A 23,954-nucleotide genomic window follows, 5' to 3' on the forward strand; every position below is an offset into this window, starting at 1 on the left:
ATGCAAAGCATTAAGTAACTTGAGAAGCCCCCCAAGCTTGTGGGAGACTCTCTTCTTTAATTTGCACAAAGTTGTATATTTCCCTCAAAGCAGCTTGTTTCTTATGAGCAGGGAAATATTTAGCAGAGAAGTAATAAATCATATTCTGGGGACTACACACACAACCAGGATCAAGAGAATTAAACCATATCTTAGCATCACCCTTTAATGAGAACGAAAATATTTTGAGTATATAAAAGTAACGCGATCTCTCATCATTAGTGAACAGGGCAGCTATATCATTTAACTTAGTAAGATGTGCCACAACAGTTTCAGATTCATAGCCATAAAACGAATCAGATTCAACCAAAGTAATTATATCAGGATCAACAGAGAATCCATAGTCCTTATCAGGAACACATATAGGTGAAGTAGCAAAAGCAGGGTCGGGTCTCATTTTATCTCTAAGTGATTCTTTGTTCCATTTAATTAATAACCTCTTAAGCTCATATCTATCTTTGCAAGCTAAAATAGCGGCAGAAGATTCCATATCAAAAAGATAGCCCTCAGGGATAACAGGCATATTTTCATCATCACTATCATCATCGTATTCAGGTTCAATAATTTATTTTTCTCTAGCCCTAGCAATTTGTTCATCAAGAAATTCACTAAGGGGCACAGTAGTATCAGGTATAGAAGCAGCTTCATCATAAGTATCATGCATCGTAGAAAGTGGCATCATCAATAACATGCGACATATCACAACGAATAGCAGAAGCAGGTGTAGGTGTCGCTAACTTACTCATAACAGAAGGTGAATCAAGTGCAGAGCTAGATGGCAGTTCCTTACCTCCCCTCGTAGTTGAGGGATAGATCTTGGTTTTTGGATCTCTCAAGTTCTTCATAGTGTCCAGCAGATATAAATCCCAAGTGACTCAAAGAATAGAGCTATGCTCCCCGGCAACGGCGCCAGAAATTAGTCTTGATAACCCACAAGTATAGGGGATCGCAACAGCTTTCGAGGGTAGAGTATTCAACCCAAATTTATTGATTCGACACAAGGGGAGCCAAAGAATATTCTCCAGTATTAGCAGCTGAGTTGTCAATTCAACCACACCTAGAAAATTAGTATTTGCAGCAAAGTGTTTAGTAGCAAAGTAATATGATAGTGGTGGTAGCGGCAACAAAAGTAAAGACAGCAAAAGTAATGTTTTTGGTATTTTGTAGTGATTGTAACAGTAGCAGCGGAAAAGTAAATAAGCGAGAACCAGTATATGGAAAACTCGTAGGCACCGGATCAGTGATGGATAATTATGCCGGATGCGGTTCATCATGTAACAGTCATAACATAGGGTGACACAGAACTAGCTCCAATTCATCAATGTAATGTAGGCATGTATTCCGTATATAGTCATACGTGCTTATGGAAAAGAACTTGCATGACATCTTTTGTCCTACCCTCCCGTGGCAGCGGGGTCCTATTGGAAACTAAGGGATATTAAGGCCTCCTTTTAATAGAGAACCGAAACAAAGCATTAGCACATAGTGAATACATGAACTCCTCAAACTATGGTCATCAGTGGGAGTGGTCCCGATTATTGTCACTTCGGGGTTGCCGGATCATAACACATAGTAGGTGACTACAGACTTGCAAGATAGGATCAAGAACTCACATATATTCATGAAAACATAATAGTTTCAGATCTGAAATCATGGCACTCGGGCCCTAGTGACAAGCATTAAGCATAGCAAAGTCATAGCAACATCAATCTCAGAACATAGTGGATACTAGGGATCAAACCCTAACAAAACTAACTCGATTACATGATAAATCTCATCCAACCCATCACCGTCCAGCAAGCCTACGATGGAATTACTCACGCACGGCGGTGAGCATCATGAAATTGGTGATGGAGGATGGTTGATGATGATGACGACGATGAATCCCCCTCTCCGAAGCCCCGAACGGACTCCAAATCAGCCCTCTCGATAGGTTTTAGGGCTTGGCGGCGGCTCCGTATCGTAAAACGCGATGATTTCTTCTCTCTGATTTTTTCTCTCCGAAAGCAAATATATAGAGTTGGAGTTGGCATCGGAGGGTTTCTAGGGGGCCCACGAGGTAGGGGGGCGCGCCCTAGGGGGGGGGGCGCCCCCCACCCTCGTGAGAAGGGTGTGGCCCCCTGGTCTTCATCTTTGGCGAGGATTTTTTATTATTTTTTCTAAGATGTTCCGTGGAGTTTCAGGTCTTTCCAAGAATATTTGTTTTCTGCACATAAAACAACACCATGGCAATTCTGCTGAAAACAGCGTCAGTCCGGGTTAGTTCCATTCAAATCATACAAGTTAGAGTCCAAAACAAGGGCAAAAGTGTTTGGAAAAGTAGATACGACGGAGACGTATTAGGACGCCGGGTGGACATGTTCGGCGGCGCGGGGAAGATGGATCTAGGGTTTTCATCCGCGAATTTTTGGAGGGGGGATATTTATAGATTCTGGGAGCTTGGAGAGTCCAAATGAGGTGCATTTTTCAGCCACGTGATTGTGATCGAACGACCAAGAGGATGGAGGGGGTTTGGATGGGTTTTGGGCCACTTTGGAGGGGCGTTGGGCTGCAACACACACGAGGCCTTTACGGTTCCCTGGATAACCGTTGGAGTATCAAACGAACTCCAAATGGAACAAAACTTGACAGGCGGTCTACCGGTAGTGAACCAAGGCCGCTTGGCAAATCTCGGTCCAATCCGAGATCGTTTAACACACGCTCACGAAAAGAGGCAAAAAGGGGATGCCGGAGGACATAGGAGTGATGGATTGCAAAACGGACAACGGGTAAAATGCTCGGATGCATGAGACGAACATGTATGCAAATGCGATGCACATGATGCCATGATATGAAATGCATGACACGCAAGCAAATGACAAGGCAACAACAGCGAATAACTGGAAGACACGTGGCGCAACGGTCTCGGGGCGTTACATTAGCAATTGGCGCATTCTATGATTATGAGATATGGCAGATGGACGTCAAAACATCATTTCTTAATGGTTTCCTTAAGGAAGAATTGTATATGATGTAGCCGAAAGGTTTTGTCGATCCTAAGAATGCTGACAAAGTTATGCAAGCTCCAACGCTCAATCTATGGGCTGGTGCAAGCATCTCGGAGTTGGAACATTAGCTTTGATGAGATGATCAAAGCGTTTGGGTTTACACAAACTTATGAAGAAGCCTGTGTTTACAAGAAAGTGAGTGGGAGCTCTGTAGCATGTCTCATATTATATGTGGATGACATACTATTGATGAGAAATGACGTAGAATTTTTGGAAAGCATAAAGGCCTACTTGAATAAGTGTTTTTCAATGAAGGACCTTGGAGAAGCTGCTTACATATTAGGCATCAAGATCTATAGAGATAGATCGAGACGCCTCATTGGTCTTTCACAAAGCACATACCTTGACAAGATATTGAAGAAGTTCAATATGTATCAGTCCAAGAAGAGGTTCTTGCCTGTATTGCAAGGTGTGAGATTGAGCACGACTCAATGCCCGACCTTGGCAGAAGATAGAGAAAAGATGAGTGTCAACCCCTATGCCTCGGCCATAGGTTCTATTATGTATGCCATGCTGTGTACCAGACCTGATGTGAACCTCGCCGTAAGTTTGGTGGGAAGGTACCAAAGTAATCCCGGCATGGAACACTGGACAACGGTCAAGAACATCATGAAGTACCTGAAAAGGACTAAGGATATGTTTCTCGTTTATGGAGGTGACGAAAAGCTCGTCATAAAGGGTTACGTCGACGCTAGCTTCGACACAGATCTGGATGACTCCAAGTCACAAACCGGATACGTGTATGTTTTGAATGGTGGACAGTCAACTGGTGCAGTTGCAAGCAAAGTGTCGTGGCGGGATCTACATGTGAAGCGGAGTACATAGCAGCCTCGGGGGTGATAACCCACAAGTATAGGGGATCGCAACAGCTTTCGAGGGTAGAGTATTCAACCCAAATTTATTGATTCGACACAAGGGGAGCCAAAGAATATTCTCAAGTATTAGCATCCGAGTTGTCAATTCAACCACACCTGGAAACTTAGTATCTGCAGCAAAGTGTTTAGTAGCAAAGTAATATGATATTGGTGGTAGAAACAACAAAAGTAAAGACATCAAAAGTAATGTTTTTGGTATTTTGTAGTGATTGTAACAGTAGCAGCAGGAAAGTAAATAAGCGTAAACCAGTATATGGAAAACTCGTAGGCACCGGATCAGTGATGGATAATTATGCCGGATGCGGTTCATCATGTAACAGTCATAACATAGGGTGACACAGAACTAGCTCCAATTCATCAATGTAATGTAGGCATGTATTCCGTATATAGTCATACGTGCTTATGGAAAAGAACTTGCATGACATCTTTTGTCCTACCCTCCCGTGGCAGCGGGGTCCTATTGGAAACTAAGGGATATTAAGGCCTCCTTTTAATTGAGAATCAGAACAAAGCATTAGCACATAGTGAATACATGAACTCCTCAAACTATGGTCATCACTGGGAGTGGTCCCGATTATTGTCACTTCGGGGTTGCAGGATCATAACACATACTAGGTGACTATAGACTTGCAAGATAGGATCAAGAACTCACATATATTCATGAAGACATAATAGGTTCAGATCTGAAATCATGGCACTCGGGCCCTAGTGACAAGCATTAAGCATAGCAAAGTCATAGCAACATCAATCTCAGAACATAGTGGATACTAGGGATCAAACCCTAACAAAACTAACTCGATTACATGATAAATCTCATCCAACCCATCACCGTCCAGCAAGCCTACGATGGAATTACTCACGCACGACGGTGAGCATCATGAAATTGGTGATGGAGGATGGTTGATGATGACGATGGCGACGAATCCCCCTCTCCGGAGCCCCGAACGGACTCCAGATCAACCCGCCCAAGAGGTTTTAGGGCTTGGCAGCGGCTCCGTATCATAAAACGTGATGATTTCTTCTCTCTGATTTTTTCTCTCCGAAAGCAAATATATAGAGTTGGAGTTGGCGTCGGAGGGTTTCCAGGGGGCCCACGAGGTAGGGGGGCGCGCCCTAGGGGGGCGCACCCCCCACCCTCATGAGAAGGGTGTGGCCCCCCTGGTCTTCATCTTTGGCGAGGATTTTTCATTATTTTTTCTAAGATGTTCCGTGGAGTTTCAGGTCATTCCGAGAATATTTGTTTTCTGCACATAAAACAACACCATGGCAATTCTGCTGAAAACAACGTCAGTCCGGGTTAGTTCCAATCAAATCATACAAGTTAGAGTCCAAAACAAGGGCAAAAGTGTTTGGAAAAGTAGATACAACGGAGACGTATCAACTCCCCCAAGCTTAAACCCTTGCTTGTCCTCAAGCAATTCAGTTGACAAACTGAAAGAAAGAAAGAAAAACTTTTACAAACTCTGTTTGCTCTTGTTGTTGTAACTATGTCAAGCCAGCATTCAAGTTTTCAGCATAGATCATAACTAACCACATTTGCAATAATTCTCAGGTCACATAATTACTCATAACAATAGCATAATCAACTAGCAAGTCATAATAATAAATCTCAGATGACAACACTTTCTCAAAACAATCATAATATGATATAACAAGATGGTATCTCGCTAGCCCTTTCTGAGACCGCAAAACATAAATACAGAGCACCTTTAAAGATCAAGGACTGACTAGACATTGTAATTCATGGTAAAAGAGATCCAATCATAGTCACACCCAACATAGATTAATAGTGATGAATGCAAATGATAGATGTGCTCTCCAGCTAGTGCTTTTTAATAAGAGGGTGATGACTCAACATAAAATTAAATGGATAGGCCCTTCACAGAGGGAAGCAGGGATTTGTAGAGGTGCCAGAGCTTGGTTTTGAAATAGAGATAAATTGTATTTTGAGTGGTATACTTTCATTGTCAACGTAACAACTAAGAGATGGTGATATCTTCCATGCCAAACACATTATAGGCAGCTCCCAAACAGAATGGTAAAGTTTATACTCCCCCTCCACCAACAAGCATCATTCCATGGCTTGCTCGAAACAACGAGTGCCTCCAACATACATCAGGTCCCAGGGGTAGTTTTGTTTGCAGTTAATTTTGATTTAGTTTGCATAAAGCATGGGACTGGGCATCCCGGTGACCAGCCATTTTCTCGTGAGTGAGGAGCGGAGTCCACTCCTCTTGAGAATAACCCGCCTAACATGGAAGATAAGGACAACCTTGGTTGATACATGAGCTATTCGAGCATAAAAATAGAATGTTTATTTGAAGGTTTAGAGTTTGGCACATACAAATTACTTGGAGCGGCAGGTAGATACACATATAGGAAGGTCTAGTGGACTCATCTGGAATAACTTTGGGGTTTAAGGGATTGGATGCACAAGCAGTATTCCCTCTTAGTACAGGTGAAGGCTATCAAAAGACTGGGAAGCGACCAACTAGAGAGCGACAACAGCCATGTACATGCATTAAAATTAATAAACATTGGATGCAAGCATGAGTAGGATATAATCCACCATAAACATAAATATCGTGAAGGCTATGTTGATTTTGTTTCAACTACATGCGTGAACATGTGCCAAGTCAAGTCACTTAAATCATTCAAAGGAGGATACCACCCCATCATAACCATCTTAATAGCATGTTGGCACACAAGGTAAATCATTATAACTCATAGCTAATCAAGCATGGCACAAGCAACTATGATCTCTAATTGTCATTGCAAACATGTTTATTCATAATAAGCTGAATCAAGAACGAGGGACTCATCATATTTACAAAAACAAAAGAGGTCGAGTTCATACCAGCTTTTCTCATCTCAGTCAGTCCATCATATATCATCATAATTGCCTTTCACTTGCACGACCGAACGGTGTGAATAGTAATAAGAGTGTACGTGCATTGGACTAAGCTGGAATCTGCGAGCATTCAATATACAGGCGAAGACAAGGCAATATGGGCTCTGGGTTAATTCAACAATGATGCATAGAAGAGCCACTTCAACATTAATTATGGTCTTCTCCTACTGACCCCCAAAGAAAAGAAAAGAAATAAAACTATTTACACGGGAAAGCTCCCAACAAGCAAAAGAAGAACGGGAAATATTTTTGGGTTTTCTTTTTAATTATTACTACTACAGCAGAAAAATAAACTACTACTAATTTTTTTTTGGTTTTTCTTAAGGTTTAACAAACACACAAGAAGAAAGCGGGAAAAAGAAAATAAACTAGCATGGATATTACAGTGAAAGAGTATGAGCACCGACATCTAGCAATGAGTGTGTGTGAACATAAATGTAATGTCGGTGAGAAATACGTACCCCCCCAAGCATAGGCTTTTGGCCTAAGTTGGTCTATTGCCAGGGATAGCCTGGCGAGTACCCGTAGGTGTAGCTGGGGTCGTACTGCAACGAAGAATAGTTGGGATCATACTGATGTGCAGCGGTTATCGCCTGCTGAGCTGCAACGTGGAGTCGAGCTGCCTCCGCTCTCCTCTCGTACTCTTCTGCCTCCTCTCTGGTAATAACATATCTTCTTTTTGTCTATGAATCAAAGAAGGCAGGAGCAGGGAGAGTAATACGGAAAACACGTCGTTTATCAAAAATTAAACGATATAAGAGAGGTGATTCAGGCCTCTCGACAAACTGGTGTGAAGCCATAGAGTCATAATCTAAATATGCAGGAGGCAACTCCGTATCACCCTCATGAATGTCTATCTCAAGAAAATGAGCTAAGCAGGTTGCATAAATTCCTCCAAAGAAATCTCCATTATGTCTATTATGATGCAACCTACGAGCTACAATGGCTCCCCTATGATAAGATTGGTCTCCTAACATAGCACTCCTAAGAATGCTAAGATCAGGGACACACATGTGACATGCTTCATCCTTAGCATTTATGCGTCTACCGATGAAGTGAGCAAAATAATGTATAGCAGGAAAGTGAATGCTCCCTATGGTAGCATGCGTTATATCTCTAGATTCCTCCACAGTTATACTAGCAAGAAAGTTTCTAAATTCAGATTTAGGGAGATACCTAACACTACCCCATGATGGAAGTTTGCAAGCAGAAGTGAAATCCTCCAAGTCCATGGTATAACATTTGTCATAGAGATCAAACATGACTGAAGGAGAATTACGCGAAGATGAATACTCAAACCTCGTCACAAAGGAACTTGTGAGATCATGATACTGGGGGCATTTGTTGGCCTCAAAATCCTCAAGACCGGCATTGCGCAAATATGCTTTGAATTCTTCTTTAATTCCCGCACGGTCCATAAAATTTTCCGACGGCCATTCGCAAGGCCGTACTGGAGCGTCTCTTGGTGGATCCTCGTCAGCATCGCGTATAGCAATCCTGGGTCCTTGCTTCTTAGAGGGACCACCTTGGAACATCTTCCTAAGCATATTGTTTTTCTCTGAAAAATTCTGAAATTTTTAGTAACTTCAAACAAAAGTGAACCAACTTCAATAAAACTGATAGCAACTACTCCTACAAGTGCCTAGAGCCTATATCAAGCATTAGAACTACTTGGAACCATATAAATTTGACATGCAAGCTCAAGAACATGGTCACCTATGGAGCACAAATTTGCAAAGAATAAAGCACTAAAACAAAAACTAATTGGACCAATGGAGGAGTCACATACCAAGGAACAATCTCCCCAAGCAGTTTTGCGAGAGGTGCTTTGAGCAAGGAGATCAAAAATCACAGCAAAAGTGGCTGGAACGGCGCCAGAAAATGGTCTTGATAACCCACAAGTATAGGGGATCGCAACCGTTTTCAAGGGTACAGTATTCAACCCAAATTTATTGATTTGACACAAGGGGAGCCAAAGAATATTCTCAAGTATTAGCAGCTGAGTTGTCAATTCAACCACACCTGGAAGCTTAATATCTGCAGCAAAGTGTTTAGTAGCAAAGTAATATGATTGCAGTGGTAATGGTAGCAAAAGTAATATTTTTGGGTTTTGTAGTGATTGTAACAGTAGAAACTGAAAATTAAATAAGCGAAGAACAATATATGGAATGCTCGTAGGCATTGGATCGGTGATGGAGAATTATGTCGGATGCGATCGATCATGCAACCGTTATAACATAGGGTGACACAGAACTAGCTCCAGTTCATCAATGTAATGTAGGCATGTATTCCAAATATAGTCATACGTGCTTATGGAAAAGAACTTGCATGACATCTTTTGTCCTACCCTCCCGTGGCAGCGGGGTCCTATTGCAAACTAAGGGATATTAAGGCCTCCTTTTAAAATAGAGTACCAAACCAAAGCATTAACACATAGTGAATACATGAACTCCTCAAACTACGGTCATCACCGGGAGTGGTCCCGATTATTGTCACTTCGGGGTTGCCGGATCATAACACATAGTAGGTGACTATAGACTTGCAAGATAGGATCAAGAACTCACATATATTCATGAAAACATAATAGGTTCGGATCTGAAATCATGGCACTCGGGCCCTAGTGACAAGCATTAAGCATAGCAAAGTCATAGCAACATCAATCTCAAAACATAATGGATACTAGGGATCAAACCCTAACAAAACTAACTCGATTACATGATAAATCTCATCCAACCCATCACTGTCCAGCAAGCCTACGATGGAATTACTCACGCACGGCGGTGAGCATCATGGAACTGGTGATGGAGGAAGGTTGATGATGACGATGATGACGGATTCCCCTCTCCGGAGCCCCGAACGGACTCCAGATCAGCCCTCCCGAGAGAGTTTAGGGCTTGACGGCGGCTCCATATCGTAAAACGCGATGAATCCTTCTCTCTGATTTTTTTCTCCCCAAACATGAATATATGGAGTTGGAGTTGAGGTTGGTGGAGCGTCAGGGGGCCCATGAGGCAGGGGGTGCGCCCAGGGGGGTAGGCCGCCCCCCACCCTTGTGGACAGTGTGTGGGCCCCCTGACGTGGATTCTTCTTCGAGTATTTTTTATATATTTCAAAAATAATCTCAGTTGATTTTCAGGTCATTCCGAGAACTTTTATTTCTGCACAAAAATAACACCATGGCAATTCTGCTGAAAACAGCGCCAGTCCGGGTTAGTTCCATTCAAATCATGCAAGTTAGAGTCCAAAACAAGGGCAAAAGTGTTTGGAAAAGTAGATAAGTTGGAGACGTATCATGATGCAGCAAAGTAGCATAAGTATTTCCCTCGGTTTTTGAGAACCAAGGTATTAATCCAGTAGGAGGCCACACGCAAGTCCCTCGTACCTATACAACAAATAAGAACCTCGCAACCAACGTGATAAAGGGGTTGTCAATCCCTTCACGGCCACTTACGAGAATGAGATCTGATAGAGATGATAAGATAATATTTTGGTATTTTTATGATAAAGATTAAAAGTAAAGATTGCAAAATAAAAGGTAATAGAAATAGCATGTTGACGGGTGATAAATATAATGGAGAATAGACCCAGGGGCCATAGGTTTCACTAGTGGCTTCTCTCAAGATAGCATAAGTATTACGGTGGGTGAACAAATTACTGTCGAGCAATTGATAGAAAAGCGAATAATTATGAGAATATCTAGGCATGATCATGTATATAGGCATCATGTCCGTGACAAGTAGACCGACTCCTGCCTGCATCTACTACTATTACTCCACACTTCGATCGCTATCCAGCATGCATCTAGAGTATTAAGTTCATAAGAACAGATTAACGCATTAGGTAAGATGACATGATGTAGAGGGATAAACTCAAGCAATATGATATAAACCCCATCTTTTTATCCTCAATAGCTACATGTCATTTCCCTTTCTGTCACTGGGATTGAGCACCGCAAGATTGAACCCAAAGCTAAGCACTTCTCCCATTGCAAGAAAGATCAATCTAGTAGGCCAAACCAAACTAATAATTCGAAGAGACTTGCAAAGATAACCAATCATACATAAAAGATTTCAGAGAAGAATCAAATATTGTTCATAGATAGACTTGATCATAAACCCACAATTCACCGGATCTCGACAAACACACCGCAAAAAGAGTTACATCAAATAGATCTCCAAGAAGATCGAGGAGAACTTTGTATTTAGATCCAAAGAGAGACAAGAAGACATCTAGCTAATAACTATGGACCCGAAGGTCTGAAGTAAACTACTCACACATCATCGGAGGAGCCATGGAGTTGATGTAGAGGCCCTCCGTGATTGATAACCCCTCCGGCGGAGCTCCGGAAAAGGCCCCAAGATGGGATCTCTTGGGTATAGAAGGTTGTGGTGGTGGAAATAGGGTTTCATGGTGCTCCTAGATGTTTTCAGGGTATATGAGTATATATAGGAGGAAGAAGTAGGTCGGTTGAGCCAGGAGGGGCCCACGAGGGGGGAGGGCGCGCCCAGGGGGTAGGCGCACCTAGGGGGGTAGGCGCGCCCCCTACCTCGTGGACTCCTTGTTTGTTTCTTGACGTCCATTCCAAGTCCTCTGGATCATGTTTGTTCCAAAAATAACTCTACCGAAGGTTTCATTCCGTTTGGATTCCGTTTGATATTCCTTCTCTGTGAAACATTGAAATAGGCAAAAAATAGCAAATTTGCACTGGGCCTTGGGTTAGTAGGTTAGACCCTAAAATAATATAAAAGTGTAAAATAAAGCCCATTAACATCCAAAACAGATAATATAATAGCATGGAACAATCCAAAATTATAGATACGTTGGAGACGTATCAGCAGGGCAAGTTGTGATGTGATATGGTCAAGACATGATGCTAAATTTTATTGTATGAGATGATCATGTTTTGTAATAGAGTTATTGGCAACTGGCAGGAGCTATACGGTTGTTGCTTTATTGTATGAAATGAAATCACCATGTAATTGCTTTACTTTATTACTAAGAGGTAGCGATAGTCGTAGAAGCAATAGTTGGCGAGACGACAACGATGCTTCGATGGAGATCAAGGTGTCAAGATGGTGACGATGGTGATCATGATGGTTCTTTGGAGATGGAGATCAAACTTATATTTGATTGCATGTGATGTTTATCCTTTATGCATCTTATTTTGCTTAGTTCAACGGTAGCATTATAAGATGATCTCTCACTTAATTTCAAGGTATAAGTGTTCTCCCAGACTATGCACCGTTGCTACAGTTCGTCGTGCCGAGACACCACGTGATGATCGGTGTGATAAGCTCTACGTTCACATACAACGGGTGCAAGCCAATTTTGCACACATGGAATACTCAGGTTAAACTTGACGAGCCTAGCATATGCAGATATGGCCTCGGAACACTGAGACCGAAAGATCGAGCGTGAATCATATAGTAGATATTATCAACATAGTGATGTTCAACATTGAAAACTACTCCATCTCACGTGATGATCAGACATGGTTTAGTTGATATGGATCACGTGATCACTTAGATGATTAGAGGGATGTCTATCTAAGTGGGAGTTCTTAAGTAATTTGATTAATTGAACTTTGATTTATCATCACTTTCTTTTTTTCAAATAGGGGGGTCACCCCGGCCTCTCCATCATAACCATGCATACGGCCAACTTAATTAAATATCAAAAAGGTTCAACAAAGGTCATGAAGTCTCAACGAAAGCAAAGAAAAGCTCACAGAGAGCCAAATAAAAGTAGACATGAAGCCACAACCGACTGGTAAAAGAAAGATAGGGAAACTAATTGCCTATCCTATTACATTACCGCCATCCAAACCGGTTGAAAATATCCCGTGCTACTATCTCCCACCGGATAGATCCATTAACCAAACGCTCCCTGGCCTCCGTCGAAGTGAGTAGCGACCACATACGGATCAACGCAATGGCTCGGAAGATAACCTGCAAAAAATGAATAATTGTTGTTCTGTTAAAAACCAAATCATTTCTGCAGTTCCAGACTGCCCACAATAAAGCACATGCTCCTACTCGAATGTGTCCTGTTGTTTCAGACTCTATCCCGTTAAGCCACGTCCCAAATAACGTGCTGACAGAATTCGGAGGAGTAATGTTAAAGGCTATATGTACCATCCGCCATAGAACTTTTGCCAACGGGCAGTCAAGAAAAAGGTGTTTGATAGTTTCATCCCGATCACAAAAACTGCATCTAGTAGGTCCTGTCCAGTTACGCTTTATCAGATTATCCTTAGTTAAAATGACTTGTTTATGGACAAACCACATAAACACCTTAACTTTCAAAGGAACTTTGACTTTCCAAACATATTTGGAACTAGGAATGGAGTTAGAATTGATAACATCGAGATACATCGATTTAACTATGAATACTCTCCAGTCCTAGTAAGCTTCCAGCGCAACTGATCGGGCTGTTGAGACAGCTGGACCTCCATCAGTCTACTCACTAAATGGAGCCAAGCTTCCCAACGATTTCCGACAAGTGTCCTCCTGAATTGAATATTGAGAGGGATGGCCTGAAGTACTGTTGCAACAAAAGCATCTCTTCGTTGAACAATACTATAGAGAGACAGATATTGCAGCGCAAGGGGTGTTTCCCCTAGCCAAGTATCCTCCCAGAATCGCGTGGTAGTGTAATTTCTGATTATAAACTTTTTCCTATTGAAAAAGGCTGATTTTACTCTCATCAGTCCTTTCCAAAAAGGCGAGTCTGTCGGCCTCGCTGTCACCTGGGACAAAGTTTTGGAGTGGAGGTACTTACTACGGAGAATCTGCGCCCATGTGGCCTCCGTCTCAACAGATAACTTAGATAGCCGCTTGCTGAGAAGACATCTGTTTTTGACTTCAAGATTTTCAATGCCAAGACCCCCTTGGTCTTTTGGTCTACAAATAATATCCCATTTGGTGAGTCTATATTTTTGTTTTCGTTCATCACACTGCCAGAAATATCGGGATCGATAGAAGTCCAGCCTTTTCCTAACTCCAACTGGAACCTCGAAAAACGACAAGAGAAACATAGGCATACTCATGAGAAACGAATTAATACGAATTAATCAGCCTCCGTATGACATGAGCTTGCCCTTCCAGCATCTCAGTTTCTTCTCAAATCGATCCTCAATGCACTTCCATTCTCTGTTTGTTAGCTTACGATGATGAATTGGTATACCTAAATACGTAAAAGGTAAAGCCCCCAATTCGCCCCCAAACAATTGCCTATAAGGCTCTTGTTCCTCATTGGCCCTTCCAAAGCAGAACAACTCGCTTTTATGAAAGTTAATCTTTAACCCGGTCAATTGTTCAAATAAGCATAATACCAGCTTCATGTTTCTCACTTTTGCCAAGTCATGCTCCATAAAGATGATAGTATCATCGGTGTACTGTAGGATAGACACACCTCCATCAACTAGATGAGGCACCAGTCCACCTACCTGACCAACCTCCTTAGCCCTTCCTATTAGAATTGCCAACATATCGACTACAATGTTGAACAATATAGGAGACATCGGATCACCTTGTCTCAGGCCCTTATGTGTCTGGAAATAATGACCTATGTCATCGTTCACTTTAATTCCAACACACCCTTTTTGCGTGAAAGATTCTACTTGGCGACGCCAGGCTGGATCAAAACCTTTCATACGCAATACCTGTTGAAGAAAAGGCCATTTGACTTTATCGTACGCTTTCTCAAAATCCACCTTGAAGACAACTCCATCAGGTTTTTTCGTGTGAATTTCGTGGAGCATTTCATGTAGGACCACAACTCCTTCTAGGATGTCTCTGTCCGGTATGAAAGCAGTTTGGGACCACTGCACCACAGAATGCGCAATCTGTGTGAGCCTATTAGCCCCTACCTTGGTGAAAATTTTGAAACTGACGTTAAGAAGACAGATCGGCCTGAACTGCTCGATTCTCACAGCCTCTGTTTTCTTAGGAAGCAGAGTTATCATTCCAAAATTCAAGTGAAACAACTGAAGTTGTCCAGAGAATAAATCATGGAACATCAATATCAAATCCCCCTTAATAATATGCCAGCACTTTTTATAAAACTCCGCCGGGAATCCATCCGGCCCTGGATCCTTATTATTTTTCATCTGTGAAATAGCTTCAAACACCTCTTTCTCCGAAAATGGGGCAGTCAAAATATCGTTCTTATTAGCAGTAAGTTGAGGAACATCCTCAATCCTAGACTCATCCAGGGATACACAATTATCCTCCGGAGGCCCAAACAGCTGCTTGTAATATTCGGTTATGTATAATTTTAGGTTTTCCTATCCTAAAATCGTTCCTTCGTCTTGCTCAAGCTGAAATACATTTTCTTTCTGTGCTTGCCATTGGCGATCATGTGGAAGAATTGAGTGTTCGCGTCCCCCTGGACAACTTTGCGAACCTTAGCTCGCAGTGCCCACTTCAATTCCTCTTCACGGAGAAGTTCTTTCAATCTCATCTCCGCATCTAATTTAGCATGAAGCTCCATGGTCTCTAGAAGTGTGGACTCAACTTTTAAATCTAGGGACTGAATAATTGTAAGGAACCTATCCTTTTAAACCTTATAAATCCCACTAAGATTCTTAGCCACACACGCAATAAACTTCTCAAGTGCCTTATCTTATTCTGCCATCGCTCAACCGAAGTCCTACGTCCTGCATCGTTAGCCCATTCCCTGGCTATCAGATCCAAGAAGCCTTCTCTTTCAAACCATGCCAATTCGAAAGAAAATGAATTTTTGTTCCCCATGTGGGTTGCCTCACCAGAGTCAACTAATAAAGGCGTGTGATCAGATATTCTGCGCGACAGTGCCTGGACTGTTACCAAGGGAAATTTCTGTTCCCATTCAATGCTCGCGAGGACTCGATCCAGCTTTTCAAACGTCGGGTTTGGCAAGGTATTAGCCCAGGTGAATTTTCTACCCGAAATCTCTATCTCTCTCAGATCCAAGCTTTCAATAATTGTATTAAACATGAACGACCACCTGCCATCGAAATTATCATTGTTTTTTCCTCTCTTCTTCTAATAAAGTTGAAATCACCCCCAACCAAGATTGGGAGCTGCTCGGAACTACAAATTCGAACAAGATCTGCCATGAACTCTGGTTTGAGTTCGGGCTGTGCGGCATGATAAGCCACAAGTATAGGGGATCGCAACATTTTTCGAGGGTAAAGTATTCAACCCAAATTTATTGATTCGACACAAGGGGAGCCAAAGAATATTCTTAAGTATTAGTAGCTGAGTTGTCAATTCAACCACACCTGGAAACTTAATATCTGCAGCAAGGTTTTTAGTAGCAAAGTAATATGATAGTAGTGGTAACGGTAGCAAAAGTAATATTTTTGGTTTTATAGTGATTGTAACAGTAGCAACGGAAAAGTAAATAAGCGAAGAACAATATATGAAAAGCTCGTAGGCATTGGATCGATGATGGAGAATTATGTCAGATGCGATTGATCATGCAATAGTTATAACATAGGGTGACACAGAACTAGCTCCAGTTCGTTAATGTAATGTAGGCATGTATTCCGAAATAGTCATACGTGCTTATGGAAAAGAACTTGCATGACATCTTTTGTCCTACCCTCCCGTGGCAGCGGGGTCCTATTGGAAACTAAGGGATATTAAGGCCTCCTTTTAATAGAGTACCGGACCAAAGCATTAACACATAGTGAATACATGAACTCCTCAAACTATGGTCATCACCGGTAATGGTCCTGATTCTTGTCACTTCGGGGTTAACGGATCATAACACAAAATAGGTGACTATAGACTTGGAAGATAGGATCCAGAACTCACATATATTCATGAAAACATAATAGGTTCAGATCTGAAATCATGCACTCGGGCCCTAGTGACAAGCATTAAGCATAGCAAAGTCATAGCAACATCAATCTCAAAACATAGTGGATACTAGGGATCAAACCCTAACAAAACTAACTCGATTGCATGATAAATCTCATCCAACCCATCACCATCCAGCAAGCCTACGATGGAATTACTCGTGCACGGCGGTGAGCATCATGAAATTGATGATGGAGGAAGGTTGATGATGACGATGGCGACAGATTCCCCTCTTCGGAGCCCCGAACGGACTCCAGATCAGCCCTCCCGAGAGAGTTTAGGGCTTGGCGGGGCTCCGCATCGTAAAACGCGATGAATCCTTCTCCCTGATTTTTTCTCCCTGAAAGTGAATATATGGAGTCAAGGTGGACGTCGGTGGAGCGTTCGGGGGCCCACGAGGCAGGGGGTGCGCCCAGGGGGTAGGCGTGCCCCCACCCTCGTGGACAGGGTGTGGGCCCCCTGATGTGGATTCTTCTTCCAGTATTTTTTATGTATTCCAAAAATAATCTCTGTTGATTTTCAGGTCATTCCGAGAACTTCTATTTCTGCACAAAAATAACACCATGGCAATTCTGCTGAAAACAGCGTCAGTCCGGGTTAGTTCCATTCAAATCATGCAAGCAAGAGTCCAAAACAAGGGCAAAAGTGTTTGGAAAATTAGATACGACGGAGACGTATCAACTCCCCCAAGCTTAAACATTTGCTTGTCCTCAAGCAATTTAGTTGATAAACTGAAAGTGATAAATAAAAACTTTTACAAACTCTGTTTGCTCTTGTTGTTGTAAATATGTAAAGCAAGCAATCAAGTTTTCAGCAAAGATTATAAACTAACCATATTCACAATAACATTTAGGTCTCATGTTTACTCATATCAATGGCATAATCAGCTAGCAAGCAATAATAACAAATCTCGGATTATAACACTTTCTCAAAACAATCATGATATGATATAACAAGATGGTATCTCGCTAGCCCTTTCTGAGAACACAAAACATAAATGCAGAGCACCTTTAAAGATCAAGGACTGACTAGACATTGTAATTCATGGTAAAAGAGATCCAGCCATAGTCATACTCAATGTAAACTAACAGTAATTGATGCAAATGACAGCGGTGCTCTCCAACTGGTGCATTTAAATAAGAGGATGATGACTCAACATAAAAGTTAATAGATATGCCATTTGCAGAGGGAAGCAGGGATTTGTAGAGGTGCCAGAGCTCGATTTTGAAATAAATATGAATAATATTTTGAGCGGTATACTTTCATTGTCAACATAACAACTGAGAGATCTCGATATCTTCCATGATACAAACATTATAGGCGGTTCCCAAGCAGAATGGTAAAGTTTATACTCCCCCACCACCAACAAGCATTAATCCATGGCTTGCCCGAAACAACGGGTGCCTCCAACTAACAACAATCCTAGGGGAGTTTTGTTTGCAATTATTTTGATTTAATTTGAGCATGGGACTGGGCATCCCGGTGACCAGCCATTTTCTCATGAATGAAGAGCGGAGTCCACTCCTCTTGAGAATAACCCGCCCAGCATGGAGGATACAGACAGACCTAGTTGATACATGAGCTATTCGAGCATACAAAACAGAATGTTTATTTTCAGGTTTAGAGTTTGGCACATACAAATTTACTTGGAACGGTAGGTAGATACCGTATGTAGGTAGGTATGGTGGACTCATATGGAATAACTTTGGGGTTTATGGAATTGGATGCACAAGCAGTATTCCCACTTAGTACAAGTGAAGCCTAGAAAAAGACAGGGAAGCGACTAGCTAGAGAGCGACAACAGCCATGAACGTGCATTAAAATTAATCAACACCGAATGCAAGCATGAGTACGATATAATGCACCATGAACATAAATATCATGGAGGCTATGTTGATTTTGTTTCAACTACATGCGTGAACATGTTCCAAGTCAAGCCACTTCAATCGTTCAAAAGAGGATACCACCCTATCATACCACATCACAACCATTTCAATAGCATGTTGGCACGCAAGGTAAACCATTATAAACTCCTAGCTAATTAAGCATAGCATAACCAACTACAATCTCTTATTGCCATTGCAAATATGTTTCTTTCATAATAGGCTGAATCAGGAACAATGGACTAATCATATTTACAAAAACAAGAGAGGTCGATTTCATACCAGCTTTCCTCATCTCAATAAGTTCATCATATAATCATCATTACTGCCTTTCACTTGCACGACCGAGCGATGTGGATAATAATAATAGTGCACGTGCATTGGACTAAGCTGGAATCTGCAAGCATTTAATTCAAGAAAGAAGACAAGGTAATATGGGCTCTTTGTTAGATCAACAATAATGCATATAAGAGCCACTCAACATTTTCATTATGGTCTTCTCCTCTCGACCCCCAAAGGAAAGAAAAGGAAAAAAACTATTTACACGGGAAAGCTCCCAACAAGCAAAAGAAGAACGAGAAATCTTTTTGGGTTTTCTTTTTCATTACTACTACTACAGGCATGGAAAGTAAACTAACTAAAAGCTACAACTATTTTTTTGGTTTTTCTTAAGGTTTTTCAAACACACGAGAAGAAAGCGAGAAAATAAAAATAAACTTGCATGGATGATACAATGAAAAAGTATGAGCACCGACAACTGGCATGAGTGTGTGAACATGAATGTAATGCTGGTGAGAGATACGTACTCCCCCAAGCTTAGGCTTTTGGCCTAAGTTGGTCTATGCCCATGGATCAAAGTTGTAGCTGGGGTCGTACTGAGATGCAGCGGCAATTGCCTGATGAGATGCAGCTTGGAGGCGAGCTGCTTATGCCCTCCTCTCGTACTCAGTCGCCTCCTCCCTGGTTATAACATATCTCCCTTTTGCCTGAAAGTCAAAGAAAGTAGGAGCAGGGAGAGCGACGTGATAGGTGCGTTGTCGGTGTCAAAACCGGCGGATCTCGGGTAGGGGGTCCCGAACTGTGCGTCTAGGCCGGATGGTAACAGGAGGCAAAGGACACGAAGTTTTACCCAGGTTCGGGCCCTCTCGATGGAGGTAAAACCCTACGTCCTGCTTGATTAATATTGATGATATGGGTAGTACAAGAGTAGATCTACCACGAGATCAGAGAGGCGAAACCCTAGAAGCTAGCCTATGGTATGATTGTTGATGTGTATGTTGTCCTACGGACTAAAACCCTCCGGTTTATATAGACACTGGAGAGGGTTAGGGTTACGTAGAGTCGGTTACAATGGTAGGAGATCTGAACATCCGTATCGCCAAGCTTGCCTTCCACGCCAAGGAAAGTCCCTTCCGGACACGGGACGGAGTCTTCAATCTTGTATCTTCATAGTCCATGAGTCCGGCTGAAGGTATAGTTCGGCTATCCGAACACCCCCTAATCTAGGACTCCCTCAGTAGCCCCTGAACTAGGCTTCAATGACGATGAGTCCGGCGTGCAGATTGTCTTCGGCATTGCAAGGCGGGTTCCTCCTCCAAGTACTTCATAGAAGATTTTGAACAAAGATAGTGTCCGGCTCTGCAAAATAAGTTTCCACATATTTCCATAGAGAGAATAATATTTACACAAATCTAATCTGCTGAGATACTCCATAGTGTGACATCACACCACGGCCAAGCTTTTATTTGAACTGTTTTACTGTCCCATCTTAGCGCGTTATGCGAGGCGGTTTCCTTGGCACGTCTTGTTAAAGCAGAGATCGTGTCCCTTTATTCCGGGATTCTCATCAATACGGGCGTGGGTAACCCAACCGTGCCATTGATTACAACGCTTGGAGATAAGCAAGTTTTACCAGGCTGGTGGGGACACGTAGTTGCGTCCACCCATATAAGGGGATAAGGATCCACCTTTTCACCCACACCTTCTTCCTCCTTTGCCTATCCACTCTTGCGCACTCGGGCTCCAGCGCCCAAGTCCGCACTACCACCTCAACCTTCTCCAGTCATGTCCGGAGCGGGAGGTAAGTGGATGGTCTCCTCCGTCATGGAGGGACACATCAACAAGCTGAGGAAGGCCGGATATCTGGCTAGCAACATCGCGCACCGGCTTCCCGAAAAGGGGCAGCTCATCCCCACTCTTGGGCCCCATGAGAGGGTGGTATTCCTCCCCCATTTCCTCTGCGGACTGGGCTTCCCTCTGCATCCATTTGTCCGGGGGGTCATGTTCTACTACGGCCTAGATTTCCACGATCTGGCCCCGAACTTCGTCCTCAACATCTCGGCGTTCATCGCCGTGTGCGAGGCGTTCCTCCGCATCCGCCCCCATTTCGACCTATGGCTTAAGACTTTCAACGTCAAGCCAAAGGTGGTGCGTGGCAGCCAGGCGGAGTGCGGCGGTGCCATGGTTGGCAAGATGGCCAACGTCCTGTGGCTCGAGGGCTCCTTTGTGGAGACCCTGCAGGGTGGCAATCATGGTGGTTTTACGTCACCGAGCCGCGCAACGCCGAATGGGTCGCACCCCCTGAGTTTCGATCCGGCCCCCCTACGCGGCTCACCTCCTGGAAGGAGACAGGCTTGTCTTGGGGTAAAAAGGAGAGCTGACCGGACTCCAAACATGCATCCAAACCCTGGTGGACAAGAAGCTCAAGCTTGTCAACGTAGTCCAGGTTATGCTCATCCGCCTGATCCTCCCGTGTCAACAACGGGCCTTCAATCTGTGGGAGTTCGACCCATCGCAGCATCAAACTCTAAACAGGCTCTTCGACACGATGTACGAAGATGCCTGGAGGATGCTTTTCAAGGGCGCCGAGGCTCCTGCATCCGCTACCGAGGATTGCAGATTCAGCGCGTAGCGTCACGTGCTCGTAGTAAGCTGTTTTTTCCTTTTACAGGGTATCAGTTTTCCATAGTTTGACTCTATGCGGGATCTAAGCTCCCTTTCCTCTGACAAGATTGGCAGGTGACGTCCAGGCAGATCAACTGTCCGGCCCCTTTGCCCGAAGGCCCAGCGGACGCTCGCTTGGCGAGGCTGCTGGTTCCGATGCCCTATGTGGTGCCGGAGAAGAAGGCCACAAAAAGGGCCATGGGGACTCGAAAGAGCGCCCGGCGCCAGGATGTGTCGGATTCATCATCCGACGGTCCCGAAGCGCCTTCCTCTCGCAAAGACGAGGAGGAAGAAGAAGAAACCTCTCCCCCTCCAGTGGGAGGAGAGAAGAAAAGGAAGGCTGCCCTCTCTGAGGAGGCCGGAGGGTCCAAGAAGGGGAAAACCCTTCCCCCGGACTACTCAAGCGATGCCGACGACGGCGGAGACGAGTGGCAGCCCAGGGCCAAGCCCCTGGCAAAATCGTAAGTATCCGGATACCGGAGTAATTCATAGTATTCGTTTATTGCACAACTTTCCCTTATGTCGAATGTGTTTATGCAGCCCACCCAAAGACCATCTCGACGCGTCGTCGAGTGGCTCACTGGACTCGTCGGACATGAACTCACTTCCGACGGCTTCCTCCCCCGCCCTACGGACGACACCGAAGTGTTTTCCCAACAGGTTCCAATCCGGGAGGAGGTGGTCCTGGAGGCGCCGCGAGGCGACCTCCCGGACTCCAAGAGTAAGGGGGATGAAACCCCCCAGGGATCCAAGTCCGGCTCTAGGCCGGACACCGCTCCGGAACCTTCAAAGGTTCCGGTGTCCGGCGGGGGACCTCCTTCCAAGAGGAGCAAGTCCACCATGCCGGCAGCCTCGGTCCAACCGGAGGCGCCGGACAATATGCTGGAGGCGCTCCAAGGCAACTCCATCGACGAGGAGCACCGCGCTATTATGAGTGCGGTGGTCCAGAAGGTTCAGTCCACAAAAAACTGACTGACTGAAGCTTGTACTAGCCTTTTGATAGGCTTCGAGGTAAGTAAAGAAAGTGTAAATAATAGTACCGCATAGACAGTAGCCCCTAATGCTCTGTTTGGCTTTCGGGAAGAAAAGACGAATAGAGGATCAAACGGAATTGGCAGGAGTCTAACAAAAAATGAGTCAATATGCATGTGCAGGCTACTCTGCTTGCGTCCACCGCACTGACTGCAGAAGTGGACACGCTAAGGCAGGACCTCGAAAGGTCCGAGCAAGAGCTCGAGCGTGCCAAGAAGCAGCTCGAGGACAATGAAGGTAAGAAATACCTTGGTTGAATATGTATATATAAAAAAGGTGCAATTGCAAGAAATGAAAGGATTAACATGGCTATTGTAGGCGCCACATCTAAGGTGGTGACCCTTAAGAAAGCGCTGCTCGAGGCCGGGAAGAGTGCGGCCGCGGAGCGCACCGAGCGGGAGAGGTATGAGGCCGAGGTTGGCAAGGTGTGGCAAGAGCTCCAGGTTCTCATGAAGAAACATGAGAGTTTGGAGCTTGACTCGAAGACGCGAGCGTCCGAGCTCGCGGCGGCTATTGAAAATGCCAAGTCTGCCAAGACCGAATCCCAGAAGACCCTCTAGGAGTTGGATGAGGTGAAGAGGATAGCGGCGGGTAAGGCATTCTTTATGCAAAGTAAACACATAAACGTGAGTTACTTGATACTTACCCGAATCCGGAGCTCTCCAGGGGCATTTGCAGATCTTCCCCGGAGTGTATCCGATGCCGCCGCATTCTATCAAGCCGAGGAGGGCAGCTCGACGAAGAAGGTGTTCTGGTCGCAGTATGCTGAGGCCGGACACCTCATGCCCCTGAGCGACCAGCTGAAGCAACTGGTCGAGCTCCACAAGGTGGCCGAACAGGCCATGAAGGGCCTCCTAGTTCGGCTGTGGCCTGGAGAGGCTCTACCTGGGAGCTATTTCGGGCAGGTGCGGCGGCTAGTGGAGGCCTGTCCAAGGCTCTAAGTCATCAAGCGCTCCATCTGTATTGAAGGTGCCCGTAGGGCCTTTGCCCGTGCTAAGGTGCACTAGGGCAGGCTGGATATGGAGAAGCTTGTGAAGGATGGGCCACCAGCGGGGAAAGAGCATCGCAAGCCCGAAAATTACTATAAGGATGTTCTGAAGGGTGCCCGCCTTGTGGCGGATGAATGTACTAGGGATGTAATTTTTGAGTAAAACTCGCTCGTGTTTGTCCTGTGTGCTAAAAACTTGTTCATATGCGATGAGCAATGCTGCTTGAATTTAAAATATTACCTTCTGTGCGGCTGTTTATCAATACTGAGAGATGGCGAGTCGTCGGCTTCTGCCCCCTTGCCGCTAGTGCTGGGGTGTTCGGGGATAAACCTGGGTGCTCTTTTTCCCATATTTGGGTCCTTCGAGGGAGGCGCTCAGCCAACGAAC

This window comes from Triticum dicoccoides, chromosome 1A (genome assembly GCF_002162155.2).
Source record: "Triticum dicoccoides isolate Atlit2015 ecotype Zavitan chromosome 1A, WEW_v2.0, whole genome shotgun sequence".
NCBI lineage: Eukaryota > Viridiplantae > Streptophyta > Magnoliopsida > Poales > Poaceae > Triticum > Triticum dicoccoides.